The following is a 7,251-nucleotide window of genomic DNA, read 5'->3' as shown; positions in this document are numbered from 1 at the left end:
TCCTATTGTATTAAATTTCTTTCTCTTTTGTCTGCAACAGTGTCACTTTTACAGTAAAATTCCCTATGCTGTTCCCATTCTCACACTATTATTATTTATTAAATTTATATTCCGCCCCTCGCCCAAAGATCACAGGGCAGTTTACAACCTTCAAAAGCCAAAACCAACAGACAAAATATATAACACAACAGCAAAAAAGTAACCCCCCACATTTTAAAAGCCATCAATTTTTGTAATCAGCCGAAGTCATAGTTGAAGAGAAACATTTTTACCAGGTGCCTAAAGATATGTAATGAATGTGCCAGATGAGAGCAATCCCCAGGGAGAGCAATCCACATACTTCCTCCTCACAATTTAAGGCTTGGGTATTTAATGCACACATTTGCCCCTTCCCCCAAAAAAACCCATGGGGTGGTATCCAATGAAGTACAGTTGTACCTTGGAAGTTGAATGGAATCCGTTCCAGAAGTCCGTTCAGCTTCCAAAAGTCCTGTAGCCAATCGGAAGCCATGGAAGCCCCATTGGACGTTTGGCTTCCAAAAATAGTTTGCAAACTGGAACAGTCACTTCCGGGTTTGCGGCGTTCGGGAGCCAAAATGTTTGAGAACTAAGCTGTTTGAAAACCAAGGTACGACTGTACCTAACCTAAGTGCAAGGACTTCCAACTGTGCTGTCTAAATTCCTTTCCTTATGTATTACCACTTTGATCTGTTCTCGGGTTTCCTCCAGCCCTCTGGAGCAGATTTGGAGAAGGTGCAGAGACAGAAGAGAGAGGGGAAGTTCTGTTGTGCAAATAGTAACCCATGCACTAATGGCCGAACTACATTGGACACTGCCCGTACTGTTGAATTTGCACAGCTTGTAGCTGGAAGGAACTTAGCTGGATGTACACAGAGAAGAAGTACAGTACTACTCAAGCTAGTCTAGAGGAGGAGCAGGGAACCTTTGGCCCTCCAGTTGTAGCTGCTCAACTTCAACCCCATCGGTCCTAGGAAGAATGGCCAATGGCCAGGGATGATGGGAATGGCAGTTCAGCAACATCTGACGGGCTACAGAGATTCAGCTGCAATTCTGATTGTAGGTTACAACGGGAAAGCAATAAATGGGTTTTGCCAGAAGCCACCCATCGGTAAGCATCCAAAGAGACTGGCTGTGAAAATTCCCCTTAAAAATGAAAACACACATTTTAAAAGCTTCATGGAGGGAGGAGATCACGAGGAGGAGCACAGGCTACAGCCAATAAAACAGGCAGCCTCTCACTTCTGTCCAGTTCAATCACAGAGCCTTATTTTTGAAATAATGTTACCTGCCACCCCAGTCTCTGAGCGGTGAGAGATTCCAGGGGCTCCCTGGTTGGTCTTGTTTCTCCCATAACCACAGCAAACACACTTCCAGGTCACATCACTGCATTTTCAACTCCAGACTTTGGCTTCCTCCTTCTAACTAGCCATGAGCTTGCCAGGGGTGGGGGCACCCATTTGCCATTTCACACAAAGACCCTTTTCTTTGTGTCCCTTAAAGGCCCATCACCCAAGCTATCACCTCAACACAGGAAGCTAGTCTGGCTTATATTTTAAGGCTTGCTGGATCCAGAGGTTAAAAGGATCCCACGTACAACCTATGTCCTCCCCACTCCCCAATCTCACAGCAATACTTCACCTAAGTAGGACTGCCTGAGCCCAGCTCTGATGAGGTGAGAGTGAATCTCTACTTGGCATTAATGTCTCTTTGCCTTTAACATGCAGAATTTTAAACAAGCAAATAGCATCAGCTGGGGAGTGGGTGGTAATTATCAGATTCACAGCAGGCGTAGAAGAGCAATTTCATTCTTTTTCCTCAGGACTGCAGCAAAGTGGGAAATCTAATGCTGGTTGCAATTTACAAGGAGAGGAAATCCCCCATTGGCACCAAATTGGGGATTCCCCCCTCCACAGGCAAATGCAAGCTTTGGAAGAGGGATTTTTCTCAGGACCCCAGCGTGGAAGGAAAGGGTTAATTCCCCCCTCCACAACTGCTATGATCCTGATAGTTATCATGCCCCACCCCCCTCGCCCATGCTATTTGCATTTTTCCAGTGCCTGGACTCTTAACTACAAAGATGTAATATCTAGTTTTGTCCTTAGAATTCAATTGTTTCAGGGACCTCTTAGGAACCTTTCGTTTTGTTTGTACATTTGCTTCATTGATTTCCACAGAGCCCCTTCAAACAAAGATTACCCAGGCTAGTTTACAGTAAAAACATAAAGTAATAAAAGTGCAAGGAATAAACCCAACATAAAACTACAGACAAATCTGCAGGGTAAAAGCAGTGATTTGCACAGTGCATAATTAAACTAAGGAATTCAGTTGCACAAGACATAGTGGTTGCCGCTAACTTAGATGGCTTTCCAATTAATTAGACAAATTAATGGGGGATAAGGCTATGTTACACCTGTGCTGTCAGAGACAGTATACTTCTGATTATTTGTTGCTGGAATCACATGTGAGGATAGTGTTTTTACACAACATATACAGATTAAGCACTGGTGGAAACTCACAGTATAGCACTCCAACAAGCACCCAAAAATCTGCTGTGCCCCCATCATATCTTCAGGGTTACAGCCAACATCTCAAGATGTTGTTAGTCTTTTCCCGAGTTCTAAAACTCAGCTCTCTGACTCTTAGTAGCCTTCCTTTCCAGCTGACCTTTCATACATAGACTCCTCGCTTACATCACCCCCGGCCGGGGGTTCAACCCACAATCTTAATGCACTAACAGTACTGTAAACTATTGTTCATAAGTAGGTGTGTTTTGATTGGCTGTGTGCCAGAATACTGGCTTCCTATTATGAAGTGTGTACTTCAACTATTAGACCTAAAACTGTCCAATATTTCAGACTTTGCGAGTAGCGTATTTTAGACTATATGCCATGGAAACTTTTGGGTGTGTATCATCTCCATCCTACTCCTTGCTGAGTTCTACATGGGCAACCATTACAGAGGAGGAAGGTTCCATTTACTGGACTGGTTGCAAGTAGGAAGGCTGGCTGGTTCACCCTCATGGACCAACCTCTGCAATCAAGATGTATTTTTGTCGGTGTTTGTCCTTTGATGCTATGGCCTGTGGGCTATGCAAATAAAGTCTATTCATTCATTCAGATGCTACAAGTGCAGCTAGGACATGATGGCTTGCCTCCAGCCATCAACCAGGTGGTCAGAATAGTGATCCTCACCCAGTTGTTTTATTATCCATTGTATCTGGAACATAGAAAAGTCTGCTAGATCAGGCTAATGGCACATCTAGTCTAACATCCTGTTCTCACAGTGGCCAACCAGATGCCTATGGGAAGTCTACAAACAATAATTATTTATTATTTATACGCTGCCCATCTGGCTGGGTTTCCCCAGCCACTCTGGGCGGCTTCCAACAGAATATTAAAATACAATAGTCTGTTAAACATTCAAAGCTTCCCTAAACAGGGCTGCCTTCAGATGTCTTCTAAAAGCCTGGTAGCTGTTTTTCTCTTTGACATCAGGTGGGAGGGTGTTCCACAGGGCGGGTGCCACTACCGAGAAGGCCCTCTGCCTGGTTCCCTGTAACTTGGCTTCTCGCAATGAGGGAACCGCCAGAAGGCCCTCGGCACTGGACCTCAGTGTCTGGGCAGAACGATTGGGGTGGAGACTCTCCTTCAGGTATACTGGGTCGAGGCCGTTTAGGGCTTTAAAGGTCAGCACCAACAATTTGAATTGTGTTCGGAAACGTACTGGGAGCCAATGTAGGTCTTTCAAGACCAGTGTTATATGGTCTCAGCGGTGGCTCCCAGGATCACAATCACCACCTCCTTCTTAATTAGCTGTGGGCATGTGGAGTGTGGAGAGAGGCATAGATAACCTAATCAAGTGGAGGGGTTTCAAATGCATATCAATTTACCAAATAACAGGATCCAGAATCAATCTGGACTGAAAGTGGAATACTGAGGACAAACAAGTATTATTCCGTATTGAGGAAAGCTATTCTTTGCGCTACAAATGGGTAAGTGTGCACACAGACTCAGAATGTCCTCAGTGGAGCATTGCCCTTTAATTCTAATTATGTAGCTTTTTGCACCTGGCTCTGGTTGCTAGATCTTGAGGTTGCAGTAAAAAAACCAAAGCTGATCTGAGGATCCTGAAAAATATCACCCTGATCTAAAGCCTTTCGCTCAGAAAACTGAGTCTAAGAACGATCACAAATGATATTTTCCTATTGTCTTCACTAATCAAGGCTGAAGTATTAGACATACTAAGCTGACAAAATTATATAATTAAACTTACAAAATTAAATTGCTGCAGAAGTATAATTTTATATAATATTATCTTACTGTACTTGCTTGAACAGTTAGAACTTACCTCCATTCCTGGTCTCCCAACAAACTGCTTATGCATCGTTATGCAGAACCTCCTTATTTATTTTTTGGATACAGGTCTCTGATTTGCCGTAACTGCTTCCAGCTGCAGAGCGTTACATGGCTGGGTGATATGTAAAAAAAGCATTGTTTTTTGTTCATTTTTTTTAAAGAATAAAAGTGAACCATTGTTCCCTGTTGGTGTGTTTTGCTGTGTACAATATCTAGCGTGAAAAACCTTGGTCTGTTCTTCTGATTTCTTGGGGTTTACTGCAATAAATATTAGGAATAGTTTTTATAATAAAAAGAGCTTAGAAGTCAAATCTGTAGGAATTTCAGCTGTCACTTAATACAGGAAATAACGTTTATGAAAGTAGTAAGATTGGAAATATAATTAAGAATGCTTTTTAAAAAAATACTGATTATTTTTAATAATATCAAGCCAAATCTAGTTTTAAAAATCTTATTATGGGGGGGGGTATATTTAATAACTAATTATCTTACTTGTAGTGAAATTCAAACCACTGACATGCTTCTTAAATGTGAGATAGAGAAGAGAAATACCCTGTATATCAGAGGCCACTAGAGCAATATTTCCCCTTCATTTTCTGTTTTACATAATTTGTAGGGGAGTTGCAAAATCCTCAGATTGAATTAGATTAGGCCTCACCAGCGACACCACTAAAAGCACCCACAACAAAGCCATGCGAATACAGCACATACACAAGAACATCCACTGGGACGTGGATGGAAAATACCCACAACGATGATGACACCTAGTGATACAGGCTTTGGTCCCCATGGCAACGCATACACCACCTGCATCACCTGGGGCAACCCAGGGTGCCGCATGAAGAAAAACTGCATGCATACTTTACGCAGAAGACGCCACACAAAAGAAAATGGGAGCTTATATAAACATGCATGCATATTCTCAATTATTATGGCAATTGTGGGCAGGAGGGCAGGAACCTCGTTCAGGCCTCTTTTCTCTAGATACCCTGGTGCAGGGGAGGGGAGGGGGGTAGTTTCTGATTATGCTTTCCTGGTGCATCACTAACACCTCATGATCATTGGTATCAAAGATCCCTGCCTAGCCTGATTGTAGAATTCCATCATTCGTTTCCAGATGTAGTTAATCAACACAGTCACAGGCAATATCTGCACCATGCCAGAGCTAATGCAATTCTGGAAAACTGGGCTAGCCCAGCCCTACCATTAGGTTGAGAGAGGTAGCCCGCTTCAGGTAGCATATTTGAGGCATCCTTAAAGGACCAAAAAAATTAAATCATTTGTTTCACTTACCATATTACCGGTATTTTTTAACCACAGTGATGCCACTGGAATGTTCTCAGGCACCAAAGTATACCAGACCATCTCTTTCAGCATGGAAACCGATGTGGTCTAAGTGAGCTGTGAAATGAACAACATGTTCTACTACCCCTCTCCCCAAATGGATGGCTGATAGTTAAGATTCAGGACAGAAAAAAAGAAAATACCTTTTCCACACACATACTTAGTTAAACTATGGAATTCTCTCCCACGAACGGGAGTGATGGCCTCCAACTTTAAAAGTGCATCAGACCCATTAACGGAGGATAAAGTTATCAGTTGCTTGCTCGTAGCGCAATGCCTATGCTCGAATCCGTCTCCACGGTCAGAAGCGATATGCCTTTGAATACCCATTACTGAGAACGGCAGGTCGGAAGAGTGCTGTGATGCTCAAGTACTGCTTGGAATTTGGTCAGCCACTGTGAGAACAGAGTGCTAGACTTGACTGACCTTTGGCCTGATCCTGCAGGCTCTTCTTATGTAGTTGCTAGCGTCAACAGGACCCAGGACTAGACAATACATATCAAGATCCTCAGGATCCACAAGTATATTATATTATTAACCTTACTGGTTTTTACCAGTTATTTTAAGCACCGATCCAACTCTAAGCTGCCCCAGTTTTTCCAAATCAGTAAATATATGGATCAGTAGGCAACTATTGATATAAACTGGACATGAGAGAGCTTTCCTTACCCTGAGTTTTTAGCCAAAAGAAGACCAGTTAGTTGCCCGCAGCACGGTCTACGGAATTTATCAGGGAGAGACAATACTCTGAACAAGACCTTTTGCCCTCTGTCACTTAACATCTAGGGTGATGGAAGCGAAAGCTTTATGTGCTGCCATTGCTAGCAGTAAATCAGGGGTTAGGAACCTGTGGCTCTCCAGTCCGTGTTAAGATTCGAACTCTGATCAACGTCAGTCAGCATGACCAATTGTTTGAGCATGTTTTGAATTACCATCTAGCAACATCTGCATAGCCACAAGTTCCCCATCCCTCCTTTAAATATTAATTTTAAAGTGGGCTATGCCACAGTATGCTATCTTTGGTGCAAATAATTTGCCAGGGTGTTGAGAGTTGTTTGGTAGGTCCCCTCACAGAACTACAATTCCCAGCATCTTTTGAATGCTTTAAATGCGCAATGTGGATGTGAATTCTATCTCTTAGCATAAACCAAAATATCTTGTGGGGGTGTGGGAAGGAAAAATATCAGTGAGCAGAATGCTCATGTTTCAATAACAATTCAAGAAAGAGCAATCGCAGAGGGAGAGAACCTGTGGATAATTCTTAAACAGTGCACAAGCATTTGACCAGCCACAGAAAAGCCTCTATGAGCCTTTCAGGGTTGGCCCTACCACTTGGCAGAGCGAGGCAGCCATTTGGGGATGTCATTTAACGTCTTCACAGAGCTCATGGTTCAAGCTATAGAACTTGCAAGCACAAGATGTAGTAATTGCCACAGTTGGGATGGCTTTGATTACACAAATCCGTCGTGGGTGAGAGTGAGACCATCAATGGCTACCAGCCGTGATGGCTATTATACTGCAAATTGCATGC

The sequence above is a fragment of the Podarcis melisellensis genome (assembly GCF_964234715.1).
Source record: "Podarcis melisellensis genome assembly, chromosome: 6".
NCBI classification, from domain to species: domain Eukaryota; kingdom Metazoa; phylum Chordata; class Lepidosauria; order Squamata; family Lacertidae; genus Podarcis; species Podarcis melisellensis.
Note: the sequence above shows the minus strand (reverse complement) of the source record.